Source organism: Sciurus carolinensis, chromosome 1 (assembly GCF_902686445.1).
Source record: "Sciurus carolinensis chromosome 1, mSciCar1.2, whole genome shotgun sequence".
In the NCBI taxonomy this organism is placed as follows: domain Eukaryota; kingdom Metazoa; phylum Chordata; class Mammalia; order Rodentia; family Sciuridae; genus Sciurus; species Sciurus carolinensis.
In genome coordinates, this window is record NC_062213.1 from 156,434,646 (window position 1) to 156,450,168 (window position 15,523).

Below are 15,523 nucleotides of genomic sequence, written 5' to 3' on the forward strand. Positions count from 1 at the left end.
AGAGGCATAGGTGCACACGGAAGGCTCTGATAAATGCATCAAAGTGCACAAAGACGTGACCGAGGGCCTCCAAACCTTGGGGGGAGTGTCACTCTATGAACAGTCTAACTTCCTGTGCAAGCTAACCTCGCATCCCCAGGTTGGTGTTTCCAGAAGACGCGGTAAAAGTGGCCAGTCCCGGGCAGGGGCGGGGGCGGAGGCGGGGCGTGCGCATGGCCGGATGGGGGCGGGGCGGACAGGCGAAGCACAGGGTCTCGGGCCTCCACCGCGGCTCCCGCCCGCTTTCCGGGGCCGCCGCTCGTGACGTCGCGAGGGGGCGGGGCCTACTGCGGGGAGGGGCGGGAGGCGGGAGCGTCGGGGAGCGCAGGCCGCGGCGGCCGCCGAGTAGCCGCGAGCCGCAGACGGAGCTGGCTTGCCCCTCAGTCCTGGTTCCCTTCCCGGCGCCCCTTCCCCAGCCCTGGGCGCACCACGCCGGGCCCCGAGCGGCTGGCCGCCTAGCGAGCTGGCCGCCGGACTCCGACCGGCGCAGCTACCCGGAGCCGTCCGGCCCAGGCGCACACGGAAGTGGTGAGTGTCACCGAGAGGTGGTGGAGAAGCCTGCCGCAGCCGCGGCGACATGGCGAGGGGCGCGGAGCCCGGCCCTGGCCGGAGGCGCGGCCCTGGCTCTTGATCTGTCCTCGAGCGCCGCGCACCGCCGGGGCTCCGCGAGCACCGCGCGGGACCCCGGGGCCGTGCCCGTGGGGCGTGCGGGTGTCAGCGCGGACGGCCGGGGATTTCCAGTCCAGCGGAGCGGGCGCGGGGGGAGGTCGCCAGGCGGGGACCCGGGCCAGGAGGGGAAAGGTTGAGTCTCGCCGCCCCCTCCCCCCGGGCGCACCGCAAGTTTTCATAAACAAGACAGGAACGCGCTGTCAGACATCCTGTTTATACCACCCCGAGATTCGGGCGCGGGCTTGAGGTCTGACGTCCCTCGGTCGCCGCGCGGAGAACTTGACCGCCAGCTTGCAACGGGGAGGTGGGGGGGCGAATGGAGAAGATTTTTTTTTTTTTTTCCTGGCTGCAGGACGAAGGCTGAGGGTCTTTCCCGGTTTCTTCCTTGCCATCTCTGGGAGGGGAAATGTCTGGGATTTAGAGCCCTGTAGGGGTCGAGGGCGTCCGCGATCTCAGGAAACGCCCCTCCTCTTCTAGGTTCTGTTAGGTACCTGGCGCCAGGTAGCCTGCGAGAAGGGTGACAGATGACCCTGAACGAGAGGACCAGGGAAGGGCAGCAGTGAGAATGAACCATGTAGGGATATGCTAATTCTGCTGTAAAGGGACTTAATTAACCGAATCTGGGACTGGTAGAGGACTCGGACCCCATTGCGCGCTGCTGCCGAGTTGGCGCATCAGAGGAGGCGCTTCAGATGGAGACGTTGCTTCATCAGGACTAGTAAACACCTCTCTAAAGTCACTCCCTAAGGTTCTGGGATGTGGGCTCCTTGGATATGTGTTCACGAACGAAATTCTCTAGGGAGACTAGATAAAAGATGTGATTATTGCCAGATGTTTGTGTGCCCATCTTTTGGAGGACAAATTCTCCATGATTTCTTGTGTGTTACTGAGGAAGGGTATCCTGTCTTCCCTGCCCTTCTTAATACGTGACTGTGAGCTGTCTTTTGCCCCTGGTTGGATACATTATTATACATGCTATTAATCTAATTCATAGAGTCTTTCTCTCAGTGACAGGTATTTACAGTGGTATAAAATTGTTAACTTCTGTCAGGGAGGAAGGCATTAAAAACCTTGGGCTGTTAAATGTTGGTATAATGCAGAGACAATTATGTGTGATCATGTGGTCTTTGGTTATTGCCTTTTTTTTTTTTTTAAAGGAAAGGTTTGAGTTATGTGTGGACATAGTCACAGTGGAAAAAGATTTTAAGACGAGTATTTTGTATTGATTAAGTCTTTGTTCCTCACTTTCCAAAACTCCATTTTGTGTTGTTTGTTCACTTTTGTTTTTGGTGACTTTGATGTTTTCCAAAACCTGGCAATCATTTTCACTGAAGGATCAATGTGTTTTTCTGTACTCTGTGGTGAAGACTAATGGAGACCACCAGGGTTTTGGATACTTCTGGTATAATATGCTTTGTAATATGTAGAAAATGTCTTCCACATATAGATCCAGATCACATTTAAAGATGCAAGAACATCAGACCCAAGTGATTGTGGATATTATGAATAGGAATACTCATTACCTTTTCTTAATTCTATATACTAAGAACTTTCATTGTATATCTCAGACTCTCTAGATAACTACAGGATTAGTACCAGGATTTCGGTGTTAACAATCCCCATTGAATAGTGCTAGTTTAAACTTTTTTTCTGTTCCATAGTATACTTTTTATTTACTACCATTGGGAAATGATGAGAGTAAATGCATTAGACATTGGCAAATAATTCATTTTTCAAAATATATGTGTATTTCAGCGTTTTTTTTTTTTGGTGTAATTTAGGCAGTTTTAATGTCAGTTTGACTAATGCTATACTTGTAATTACCTCTCTGATTATTTGGTATCCATCCTTTACAGGATGTAAAGGATGTAAAATTTTTTCAACTCATGCAATTGCTAAAAAAAACTGGTGAAGGTAAGGAATTTTGGGGATGGGGTCACTTTTGCAGGAATGGACCTGGGTTGATTTGCTTGAAGAAACAATCTGAGGGCGTCTAAATAGGATTGTGAGGCCTGCCAGTTTAGATTCTTTAATTTACAAATACTGGTGATTTTAGTAGCAACTAAAAAAATTACAATAATTTATATTATAAGCATAATTATAAATTATAATGTTCTGAAGTTATCACTCTGTTTCTTCTGAATACCTTAAAGTAACACATATATTTGGACAGAAAGCCACAGGAAGCAACATGTGTAGATTTATACCCATTTGTATAAAGAGAAGATGAAGTAAAAATAACTGAATTAATAAAGCAGTTTTTTCTAACTTTTAGGTTCCTCTGATAAATGGTTTTTCCTTTTAAGTACGTGTATTCTGGATATCCTTATGTTGTAATGAGGTAATAATATGCCATTAGAAGGCTTATTGTCTGAAATGTAGATATTTGTGCAAAGAACTTTTTCTTGCTTGTTTGTATATTTAAAAAAATTCAAACAGGGAATTGGTTAAGAAACTGAATCTTGCTGAGCAAACAACTTCTGTGCTCTGTGATGTATGTGGCTCAGTGGTATTGTCTATACTTTTTTGTTGTAAAATAGAGGTGCCAGAAGGAACCTTGCAGATTCTTCTAGTCCAGTGATTCTCAACTTGGTGTGATTTTGCACTGGAGGAAATATTTGCAACTTCTGGAGAAGATTTTGGTAGTTACAACTTCAGGGGAAGGCTTCTAGCTGGTAGAGGCCAGGGATTCTGTGAAATATCCTACAGTGCACAGGACATGCTCCACAGCAAAGTTCATCTGGCTTAAAATGTCCATAGTACCTGAGATACCAGACGAGAATCAAGAAGATCTGGACTCCTATCATGGCAAATCTTTTTACTTCTGCCACTTATTTTCCTCATCTCTAAATTGGAAATAAAAATGTCCACCTTAACTGTCTCACAGAATTTTTTGGGGAAAGCAGGTCAATAATGCACACATAGTGCATGAAAACTGATCTACTGCACAGGTTGTACCTATTACGAAGCTCAGTTTTTTAAAAATAAATGAATTGTTAGATGTGTTGGTAGTTATAAGGTAAGGCATTATGCTGAGGAAAAAGCAGGGTAGATAGTTTGATATTGATTTTCATCTTTTGGTATAAAGAGTGTAATTATTTTTCTTATTAGAACACAAACTTCTTAGCTCTGTTTTTTTTTTTTTTTTTTTTTTAAATAAGCTTATTTTATCATTGCTACCAGTGGGAAATTCACTGTAGAAAAATTGGGAAGTCGTAAAGTAGAGGAAAAAAGTCATCCATGCTCTATTCCCTTTCTCATTTAAGGACAATCACCTTCTTACCACTTTTTCCTATAAGAGTGGTTAAAGTTGGAAGAGTTATGATGGAAATAGGCAGAGCACCTGGTGATCAAGGGCGGTACTACTTGTTTTTTCTTTTTTTAATAATTACATTACAAGCTAGGCGTGGTGGTGTGTGCCTACAATCCCAGCTAATTGGGAGGCTGAGGTAGGAGGAACTCTTGAGCCCAGGCGTTTGGGGCCACCCTGGGCCACATAGACCTGATCTCTTAAAAAAAAAAAAAAAAAAAAAAAAAAAGTTGCAAAGGTAAATTGTAGGAGGCATTAGAGAAATTTGCTCATTAAAAAAAATTTTTTTTGTAGTTGTAGATGGGCAGCATGCCTTTATTTTATTTGTTCATTTTTATGTGGTGCTAAGGTTTGAACCCAGTGCCTTACAGGTGCTAGGCAAGTACTCTGCCACTGAGCTACACCCCCAGCCCCTGGCTCATTGTTTTTATATATTTCATTCTAACCTCCAAGCATGTTCTTGTTTGGCTTGTTGCTTCCTGTCTCCTTGCTGTCCCCAGTACTCAGCTAGGTATGCCACTGTTGCTTCCTGTCTTAAAAACCCTTTGGTAACATGGGGTTTTAAGCATCTGCCATGTTGAAATGACTGGGTTTCTGGGACAGGAAACTAATTCCTTTGAGTATTCTTTCCTCTGAAGTGCATTAGCATTTTTGGCAGTCTGAGGCCATAAGAAGGCGTAAAACATTAAGCTCATTTCCGTGATACCTTCACTTCTAAGGTTTTATGATCTGTGATTCTTTGCAGCTGGCTGTAGGCACTCATTCTTCCTTGGTGCTGAGTAAATTGCCCAGTTCCAAGGCAAGATGTACTTTTAGAAGCAAAAGGAAAATTTCTTATGACTCTACTCTGGCTAGAAGACAGCAGGTATTTGTTGGGATATTTTTAATCTGTGTTACTGACTTTACTTAACAGTAATATTCACACAGCATTTTATTCATTTATTTATTCATTCTATAAATACTTACTGAGCTCTTGTTAACTCTCAGAGTGAATAAATAGAACAAAACAGATAAAAATCCTTGCCCTGATAGAGTTATGTCTAGTGGAAGGCCTCAGAGAGCTTGAGTAGAGCTTTGAAGTTGCAGATTATACAGATGAGGAAACCCTACATTGTTATTGTAGATTGTTTCTTAGAAGCCTTCAGAGCACTCCATTGAAGTCTGAGAACTAAGGAGTAGTTTCTCTTTGTTGTTGTTCTCTTTTTTAAATTTTAAGTTACAGATTAATTCATTCTGTGTATACGCAGGTATCTCTTGGTACCTATGAAGTGCTTGGCAGATGGGTAGGGCACAGTTTATAATGGAAGTAAATTTGCTCTTTGTAGCTGTAACACTGTGTAGGTAATGCTTTGGTAGAGGTCAAAATTAGAACCACCAGGACCCCTGAAGAGAGCTAAATCCTGTTTGGAGCCTTTCTCAAATGCTTTTATGAAGAGACTTCTTTTGAATGGGTCATTGAGGGAGGAGTAAGAGTTTCCTTGTTTTGAGGTGGGAAGAAAATCTGTGCAGACATGCAACATGAATAGAGGCATGGAGGTGGGCACATATATGGTATGGGTGACAAACTTGGAAGCAGCCTTTGTGAAGAGAGCAAAGACCACTTGGGAAAGAGCTATAGGTGGTTAGACTGGACTGCAGGCTGGTGCCAGATGGTGAAGACTGACTTTCTCCACAAGTCTGTGAACAGTGTGAGGTCAGGACCATGGCCTGTGTTGAATAGGGAAGATGAGAAGCCTTTTTAATTTTTTTGAGCTGAAGAGTGTCACTAGCAGATGGAAGAATGTGAAGCACTGAAAGTTCTGCAAAGGGCCAGCTTGTACTATTGTGCTACCCTTTCCTTCTCCCCACAACAGAAAATGCTTTACTTACCTACCACTTATCAACTATCCATAATACTGTCAGGAAACAAAACATTTAGAGCCAATATATGTCTAGAAGTTGATATGTGCTTTCCTTATAGTAAAAACTGCTTTGTTTTGCTTTTAATTTTTAAAGGACTCTGAAAGTGTATCAAACTGGTGTTCAAGACAAGAGAAGGTTTAATACAACAAACCTGAGAGACAGAAGTGATCTAGAGGCTGAATTCAGGAAGGCACATCCTCAGGCTAGCATTATTAATTTTTATCTTAGCTGTGAACGAGGAGTAATTATAGCTTAAGAATGTAACACTCCCGGGCATTTAGCAGAAGGGCAAGCTATTGTAAACACCCTAGCAATTTGAAGTTGTTATCATCACCACACAGTATGGTAATTGATGTTGGTAATGATGACCACAGTATTAAGAAGGGTCAAGTCATACTGCATGAAATGAAGTGAGAGTTCAGATCTAGCAGAAGAGGGCCACTTCACAGACCTCATTTAAGAGATGGGAAGGGAAGTATACAAGTAGGGGATGGGGCCCGAATAAGAAGCTGTTGTTGGGGAATTTCTACAGGACAATTGAAGGAAGAGATTTTCTTCAGAATGAAAACCAAGTGAGGGATCTTTGCTTTAATTCTTCAGGAAATTTGTTACTTAAGAGTGATCTGCGGGCTAGGGATATAGCTCAGTTGGTAGAATGCTTGCCTCGCAAGCACAAGGCCCTGGGTTCAAATCCCCAGCACTGAAAAAAAAAAAAAAAGAGTGATCTGCAATTGAAACCTCTGTGAAATCTGAATAGAGGAACTATGACTGTGTAGGAGACAGTAATAACTTGAACCAGCTGTGGGAGACTTAAGTCAGGTTGATTTTTATACCTCAGATGCATCTTAACCTTGTTTCTTTCCTTGATTTCGATGGTCTGCTTTTGAAGGCTCTAGACCCAGACTGGGTTGATCTTAGCTATGAGGAAGTGAACAAGGGGTGCCCATGTCCTTGCCCATAGGCTGAGGATAAAGGGTACCTGTCTGTGAGATTAGTGTGAAGATTGAATAGCTACACCTAAAGATTTTGGAATGGTGCTGATCACATAGTGTGAACTTAGAGCGTGTTAACTGTTTAAAAATTGTTATGTATGCTTTGTGTTAATTAAAAAAAAAGCTGAAATTATATCCAGAATATTTTAAGATGGTAAAAAGTTCCACCCAATAGATGCAGGACAAAAATCAGCTGAGATAGTCTATGTGAGAAATGCTTTATTTGGAAATGAATAAATCAAAAAAGTTTTGGTGCTTAAGACATGTTCTCAGATCTAGAAGCATTAATTATTTAGACAGCACAAGGTGCTAAATTAGACTTTTCTCCATTTTTAAGGAAAAACAAGAAACAAAGGTGCTTTTATTTAACTTTAAATGCCATCCAAGGTATATAATTTGGTAGGAATGTATTAGGCTTTCTGGGAAAGTCAATATAAAGATACTGTGTTGCTTTCACTGATTCAGTTTACTTAGGAAATGGTCGGCTGCTGGCAGAGAGGCAGTAGGCATACGTGATTGTAAAATGTTGTCATCTGAGTTGTGTGGAAATTAAAAATCTCACAAATCAGATAGTACTCCAAAGACTTCTACTGCTTACGGAATTAAGGATTTTAAAAGAATTCTTAAATATATGTTCAGTTTTCACTGAAGGTTGCTCTACAGTTTCTATTTCTGTATACATATTGTCCTTTCTTAAAGCAAAATTTACCCAAAATATAAAATTGTATTGCCAGTCTTTTCTCTTAACCGTGTATATATTTTGTGTATTTAAAGTACATTTCTTTCTTAGAGGTGTTTATGTTGGACAGGTTTCTTGGTTCTGAGTATTATTATTACTCTGAAGAACAGTAGTTGCCCTGCGGTTGGAAAATGACTGTTGATATCTTTCTTATTCCAAGAGCTTTGACAGCAAAAGATTTAGTTATATCTTTGTCTTTCTATTCGAGAATGACAAAGATATGAAGCTATGTAGTTTGCTTTGTGGAGGGACAGTGTGTAGGGAAGTATACTTGAACTGTAAAAAGGCGAACAAAAAGAAACTTCAATCTCTTGTTTTCATGTACTTGAGTAACAGACTGGTTTGACTGTATAAAGCAAAACTGGATAAGAACAAATAGTGATTAATACTACTCTCATTTGTTTTTAATGCTGTTTTAGAGTGCTTAAGGGTATTAGAACTGACAGGTTAATTCAGTTAAACACAATTCTATTTGTAGGCTTGCTTGCAGTTAATTTTCTCAGAATGTAAGACTATATATAAATTTTTTTATTAGTAGAATTTAAATAATCTTTCAAGCTATGGTAAGAGAGAAGAGAAAGGGAAAAAACAGTCTGCCAAATGTATATCTTCTTGTGAAAATTCTTGTTAGAAAACTAATTTGATGGATCGCACAGAAGGCAGGTAGGCTGATGTGATTTGTTATAAAGAGATGTGAAGAATCTTTTGATATGTACATCCCCAAACCTATTTTAGGGTTAATTTCTATAACATAGACTAAAAAATTCTGCATAATGCCAAAATTTAATATAGTACTTAATTTTGTTCAGTTAAAGCCATTCTGTAAAACTTTTTAGTCCACTGATCACTATATATCAGTTATCTTATTATGAAACCCATGGGATGTATGATGGTAACACCAGAGAATATCACCTTTTTTGCAGCTAAGGTTGTTTAGAAGTAGTGGGAGGTCAGAGGTCAGATACATCTGAATGTAGTAAATTTTAAGCCCCCTTGATGGATTTAATAAATTGGTCATTTGTGATGCACAAACTGTGATTAAAAAACAACCCCCCCAACTCTTAGGTTTTCTTGTTTATTCCTTTATTCAACATCTATTTGTAGATAACATATATATGACAATAAGACAGGTATGACTCTACCCTCAGAAAGATTCCTGCTAGTAGAAAATACAACAATTCAGCAATTGTACAACCTTTTGTTACAGATATGTTAAGTCTCAGAAGAGTTGATTAGTTGGCTATAAGAGAAATGGTGCCTTAAGTAGAAGGGGTTTCTGCAGTACAGGCTTCTGTACACTGAAATCTGAAGGGTGGAAGAGGTTTTTCTAGTCAGAGGGAATAGCATGTGCCAAAGACTTGAGTAGGCCAAGAGGACAGTTGCAGTTGGCACAGAGAGGACCAAGATGCAGGCTGGTGAGAGGCAGGATCATCGTTAGTGAGATCAGGCAGGCCATTATGGTCCGTCTTTCTTTGGGCTTTCTCATAATGTAGTGGGGGAGGTTGGAGGCTTTTAAACAGGGTACTACCATGATCAGATTTGTGTCACTCTATGAAAGAAAGAAGGATCCCACTTCCTCACTGCTGCTCTTGGGTGTGCCTCTGCTGTCTTCTCTACTTCCTCTACTCTGCTGTCAAATGCCTTTAAAGCTTTCACTTCCTCCCACCCACTTATTCTTTAACCCTTTGCAAACTGCCACCTCCATACTCTTGAGACTGCTATCTTGAGATCACCTTGTTCTCACATTTTGATACCTTTTTTCTGAAAACCTGCTTCCTGGCAGATGTTCCCCAGCCCCATAACTCTCTGGCTTCTGAGACACAATAAGTACTTCCCTTTTTCTACTTTGTGTCTTTGTTCTTTTTTTGGGTATCTTCTTTTTCTCTCACTTTTCTTCTTATCCCAGTAAAACTTTCCTGAAGGTTCTGTGAATGGCATATCTCATTCATTCCTAAAATTTTGCAGATGATTTACTTTTCACTCGAGCTTCAGTTGTCCCTTTATTCATATTCTTTCCTTTCTGCTCTTTAATTGAGCAGTTTCAGGTACTATTGTGGACACGGGGAACAAGAGGCAAGACCCTGATCTTAAGGAACTGACATTCTAAGATGTTAAACATGTCCATAAGTAAGATAATTTCAGGCGGTGCTAAGTACAATATACAAAATTAAGAAGGTAATGGATAGAGAATGCTTGGGTGGGTGGAAGAGGGACTGCCTGTCTGAGGAAGGTGACATTTGAGCTCAGACCCAGAAGAAGGATGCTTAGGATCCAGGCCTTACAGTGATCTGGAGGAAGATTGATCGAGGCCCGGGGCAAAGCCAGTGTGCTGACCCAGGCCCAGGTCATGTGGTCTTCCCAATGCATGCCAGGCTCCTTTACCTGGCTGACCTGTTGATGGAATTTAACTACTGCAGTATTGATGCTATTTCTCTTTCTGACCCATTAGCATACTAAAGGATGACTTCTGTTTTTCTTAAGACCTTCTCTGTCTTCCACCCTCAGAACCTTAGACCCAGCAGCCAGAAAGTTTTTTTTTTGAAAAGGTAAAGACAGAATTTTTTTTTTTTCCTCTTCAAGGGCCATGTAGTATCTGTTATAACCATGGAACTCTGTGTTACTAAAGCAGACAACATGTAAATCAATGAGCATGACAGTGTTTATATTACCACTTGTCACACTCTGCAATTCTTTTTCCTTAAACATTTTAATAACGTAAGATCTGTAAGTTTATTTGGCTGTACATATGGGGCAGGCCAGCTCTGGCTTGCAGGCTAGTTTGCTGACCCATCCTGATCTTTCCCTTTGCCTTTTCCCTACCCGACATCCAAGTTTGCCAAGCCCTCTGGGCACTCCCAGTTATTTTACACTTTGACTTCTCCCTGTTTCCAGTGCTATTGCCTTCATACTTTCTTTCTTTACATGGGTGGTTGCAGTAATTTCTAATCTAGTCTCCCCACTCCCAGCTCTCCCCTCCAGGCTATTTTTCATGTGGATATGGAATAATCTTCCTGAAACTTGACTCAGGTCATAGAATTTCTCTGACTACAAACCTTTAGAATCCCCTGTTGCCTATAGAAAAAGATCCAAACTCCACCTAAGACTGGTAGTAAAGACTGTTTGTGATAAAACCTTAACCTATCTTTTCATTTTTTTCTCTATTTTTCTCCTATGCTGTGCCAAAATAGTTTACTATTTTACATTTACATTTCATATGTTTTCCATGTTTTTCTGCATTCTTTTTTTAAAATGCACTTTGCCCATGTTTCATGCTCTGTCTAAATTCTGTTAACTCTCAAGGTCTTTTCAGATGTCCTGATCGCCAACTGCTCATGGTTTGTGGGTGTGTGATCCTCTTCTTGAGTATCATGTTCTGCCCTTCTTTATAGACAGGGTCTTGTATTTTCAGAGTGGAGACATTTTAATGAAGGGAGTTTGTCAAGTTAAGTGCTTGATTTCTTTCTTTTTTGGGGGGGGGGGTTTGCTGGGGATTGAACCCAGGGCCTTGTGCTTACAAGGCAAACACTCTACCAACTGAGCTATCTCCCCAGCCCCCTAAATGCTTGATTTTTTTATAAAGTGGGTACAGTTTTGTGAAAGATCACCAAGAATTTTGGAAGACTTTGTTTTGTATTTTTGGTCCTACCAGTGGCTTAGATAAATAAGTTCAACAAGTTATGGATAGTTTTTTTTCCTCAGGAATTTATGTTTCCTTCTACAAGCAGAAAGAAAATGCAAAAGAAAAATGTACTCCGCAACTCATGTTTCCTTGCCAACAAACTCAAGTTTAAATTATTTGCTTGTTTTCAGTGCTCCTATTTTCTTACAGTAATCTCTCTTTCTACCACATTGTCACATGTGTTAAATTCTTCTTCTAATTAATGGTTCTTTTGTGTGTCCTATATTTTATAGGTGTTCTCAATTCTCTCTTTTGCGGTAATAAAAATATAAATAATAGTTGCCCATTGGTTTCCCCTGCCTGCAGTGACCACAGAATGGTAAAAAAGATAAATATCCTGAATGAGAGACTAAAACTTTAGGGCATTATGGGAATAATGGTGCAGGTTTGGTGGAGAACGAGAAAAGCTCTTCTGGAGATTCCTGTAGGTTAGTGTGTGCTTGGGCAGGGCTGCGCAGCGTCTTCCCAGATGGGAAGAGAGGGAGCACGAGGGTGAGACTCGTGATTAGTAAGCTTTCACTGTGTGTCAGCTGTGGGGTTATGTGCTTTGCAGTTGATATTTAATTAATCTTTGTAATAGCCAGAGAGTAGGAGCTTAATGGCATCATTTTTCAAATGAGAAAACAGCACTAAAAATGGCAGAGCTGGAATTCAAATCTGAGGCTCTCTGGCGTAAAACAAAAGCAAAGGAGAAAACCTTTGGACTGACTTGTCACTTGTCCTTTTGTTTTTTGTTGACATTGGTATTTAAAACGACAACCTAGGAAACTTGTTCCTATCGTGTTTTCTAACTTAATATTTCTGAAGCAGTTTAAAATCCTTGGAGAAGTGCCTCTATACATCTGTATAGTATTTAATGGTTTTAGTTGTAGAGCAATAAAGAAGACCTGAAAGGATTCCTTCCTCCCCTCTCCCAGCCACATGTGGTCTCACTGTGTTGCCCAGGTTGGCCCTGAATTCATGGGCTCAAGTGAGCCTTCTGCCTTAGACTCGTGAGTAACTGCAACATTGGGTGTGTGCCACTGTGCCCAGCAGGATTCCTTTAAAAACAAACAAAAATGGGGTAAGGCAACTGGGTTTATTTAATTCTCCTGAAGAATTTGTATTTTCTAATGAAATAGTTAGATTAAAAGTTACCTTATAGGGCGGGGCATGCCATGCAGCTCAGTGGTAGAGGACTTGCCTAGCATGTGCAATGCCAGGGTTTGATCCCCAGCCCTAGGGAAAAGAAAACGTTGTGTTGATGTTTTTGACATTTTAAATCAAACTAGATTTAGTGTTGCGTTATAGTCCTGATGGTTATATAATGTGTCCTTTGTTTACCTGCTTGAGTCTAAGTATACCAGATGTGGTGTTATGAAAAGCTTGCTGAATTTGGAACTGAGGAAAATCAGGAACTGAGGCAGTCCTCTGCCACTACTAGCTCTGTCACTTTTGGTTCATAATTGATTCTCAATTTTTCTCACTTGTAAAATGGGCTTAATAGAGAGCTGTCATAAAGGAGGCTTTGTGAAGTGTAAGTGAGGTAGAACATATGAAATAGCTTCGGACAGTACCTAGGATCCAGTACCATTTAATAAAAGTTAACTGCAACCACATTGCCAGAAAAATCTATGAATGATTACATAATGTTTATACCTTTCCAAGTGGGAACTTTATAGATAGACATTACTGAAATTATGAACTACTAGTACTTCTTTTTTCCTTTTTTGTTTTTGAACTGAGGATTTAACCCAGGAGTACTTTACCACTGAACTCCATCCCCAGGTTGCCACTCTTTTTTTTTTTTTTTTAATTTTTTAAAAATTTGAGACAGGATCTCCCTAAGTTGCCAAGACTGGCTTCAAACTTGCTATCCTCCTACCTCAACCTCCTGAGTTGATGGGATTATAGGCATTCACCACTGTGACTGGCTGCAAGTTATAAATTTCTGGTATAGAAACTCCCTTATGCAATTGTTTGGATTCTAGCTACAAAAGCATCAGTATAAAATAGTGGTTCAGGCTCCCAAATCTGGAATCAGTGGGTTTGAACCCTGGCTAATTTTTCTATTTGAGTGATTGGGAGCAAGTTATTCTACCTCTTTGAGTCTCACTTTCCTCATCTGTAAAAGGATAATAGTGAGACTAATAATTACACCTACCTAGAGTAGTATAAGTATTAAATGAAAATATGTGTGTGTTGTATGTATATGCATCAACGTCCTGTGGGGGTTTGCTACTACTATTTACTCTTCCTCCTTTCTTCTCCCTGCCTGTAAGTCATCTGGAAATTCCCTGGATTCCCTCTTTATATCTTCTTTTATTGGGAGACTCCTCTGTACAGTATATGCTTGTCTTTTCCCTTTGTCTTTACTGCCTTCCAAGTTATTTTAATTTAGTATTTCTTTTTCTTATGTGTAACACTTCTTATCAGTCTCCTTCCTTGTGTATTTTTGCCTAGATACTTTGAAAGATCTGCTTTTCTTTTATGTGGAAAAACCAGCTGTGTTAACTATACTCTCATATCAAGGAAGATTAAAGCCATATAGTCTCAAACAAATTTAAAAGATGCATTATTTGCTGAATATTTATTCTGCCAGATATTCAGAGAACAAAAAGGCTTAGAATAGTTGAATAACATGTTTAGAGTCATCCAGTTTTTTAAATTGGTTTGATCAAAGCCAGGCCTACCTGGCTCTTGGTCTTGGTCCCTCAGTTTAGTGTCTGAAGTCTCCAAGCACCAATTCAAGACTCTATTTGCACTTTGTTAGCCTGTACTCTGCTTTCCTTAATGCTCCAGCTTTTGAAATGACAGAATCACTCGCAGTGCTCTTTGGCTGCAGTACCAGTACCATTCTGCTCTTTTGGCAGGGCAGAGGTATAGTGTTTCATATACTTTATGTGTTAAATTGGTCTTTTGTGCGTTGCTTGGAAACTTAACTACATTCACAGCAGTGTGTGTTGGGCAAAAAGTGCTCCAAGTTTCAAACAATTAATTGGGAATGGAATTTTAAAAAGACAGAACTGTTTTTAAGCTAACAACTATGAGTATATTTGAGCGTGTCACCTGTATTGGTATACTTTAAAGGCTTGTGTGTCAAGCCTGAACCAGGCTTGTTCTGGAATGCTTACTGGTCATCTGTTGGACCTGTGTATCCCAAACAGCTGCCATTGTGTTTGGCATATAGTAGAAGCCCTGTGAAGAGTCTTCTTCTTGGGAGAATGAGGTGGGAGGATCACTTGAGCCCAGGAAATAGAAACCAGCCTGGGGAACATAAGTTAGACCATCGCAAGGGGAAAAAAAAGAAAGAAACAAATCAATGATTATTTACACTTTTCTCTATGTCTGCTGTGTCTTCCAATAAAAAAAAATCAACAGAATAAGGATTATACAACACTGAAGAAGGATTATTGCCACACAGTTGCCAATCAGATGGAAATACTGCTTATGCTAGGTCAAAAAGAGGCATTTAAAGGTATTTGGGAGGTAGACACTTGAGACTATTGCTTTGATTATTGGGAGACAAGGAAAGCAGTCAAAGGAGTTCCTTTTTGCTTGGAGTCTTGTTTATTTTTCTCAGGTTAGAACTGATTAATGGTTTTAAGAGGTCATAGAGTTAGGTTTGCCATGAACCTGAGCATATTTGGTTCAGAGATTATAATGTACAGTAAGTGCTGTTTAAGGGTTGTTAGCATACAGTGGTGATAAAATCTTATAATAATTTTAGGAGTTGCAAGAAAGTCACCCATGAAATGCCTTCTTTCCCAGTTTTGCAATGAAGAAAATAATCAGAGCACTTAAGTAACTTACCCAAGACCTCCATGGGTTGATGCTTAGTGTGTGTTTGTGTGTGTGTGTGTGTGTGTGTGTGTGTGTGTGTGTGTGTGTTTTAGAATACATTATGCTGGTTTTGTGATTTAATGATACAGTGATTCAGAAGGTAGTCACTTGTAGAATCTAAGAAACTAAATAACCATTTCAGATAGTTCTGAGGCTACTGAAGTAGGTATTTAAATAGGAGTCTCTTGTTTGGGAGAACTTAGACTTTTCTAGGATTTACCTCTAACCTTGGATATTCCAAAGGGCAGTGTATCTCATGGAAGAAGAGTTGAAGCAGCTTGGGTGAGGTGTCCTGGTTGGGATGGTGGCCTGTGTGGATGCTTTTTTCTTGGGAGCAAACTAATTACACAAGCTTAGTTTGTTTCTAAGAG

The 15,523-nt window shown here is 40.4% G+C and overlaps 1 protein-coding gene and 1 non-coding gene across 3 annotated transcripts in view; one reads left to right on the top strand and one right to left on the bottom strand.

The window, feature by feature from the left end:
* Nucleotides 1–340: 340 nt before the first annotated feature.
* The window catches only part of Jak1 (Janus kinase 1), a 132,488-nt gene continuing 117,305 nt past the window's right edge, over nt 341–15,523 (top strand). For both annotated transcript variants that reach the window (XM_047540320.1, XM_047540331.1), the window contains exon 1: nt 341–567. The gene's annotated coding sequence lies outside the window, so the exon portion shown is untranslated. The remainder of the gene's footprint in view (nt 568–15,523) is intronic.
* Nucleotides 11,120–11,200, bottom strand: Trnat-ugu (transfer RNA threonine (anticodon UGU)). Its single transcript has one exon. It is a non-coding gene; the product is annotated as a tRNA-Thr (tRNA).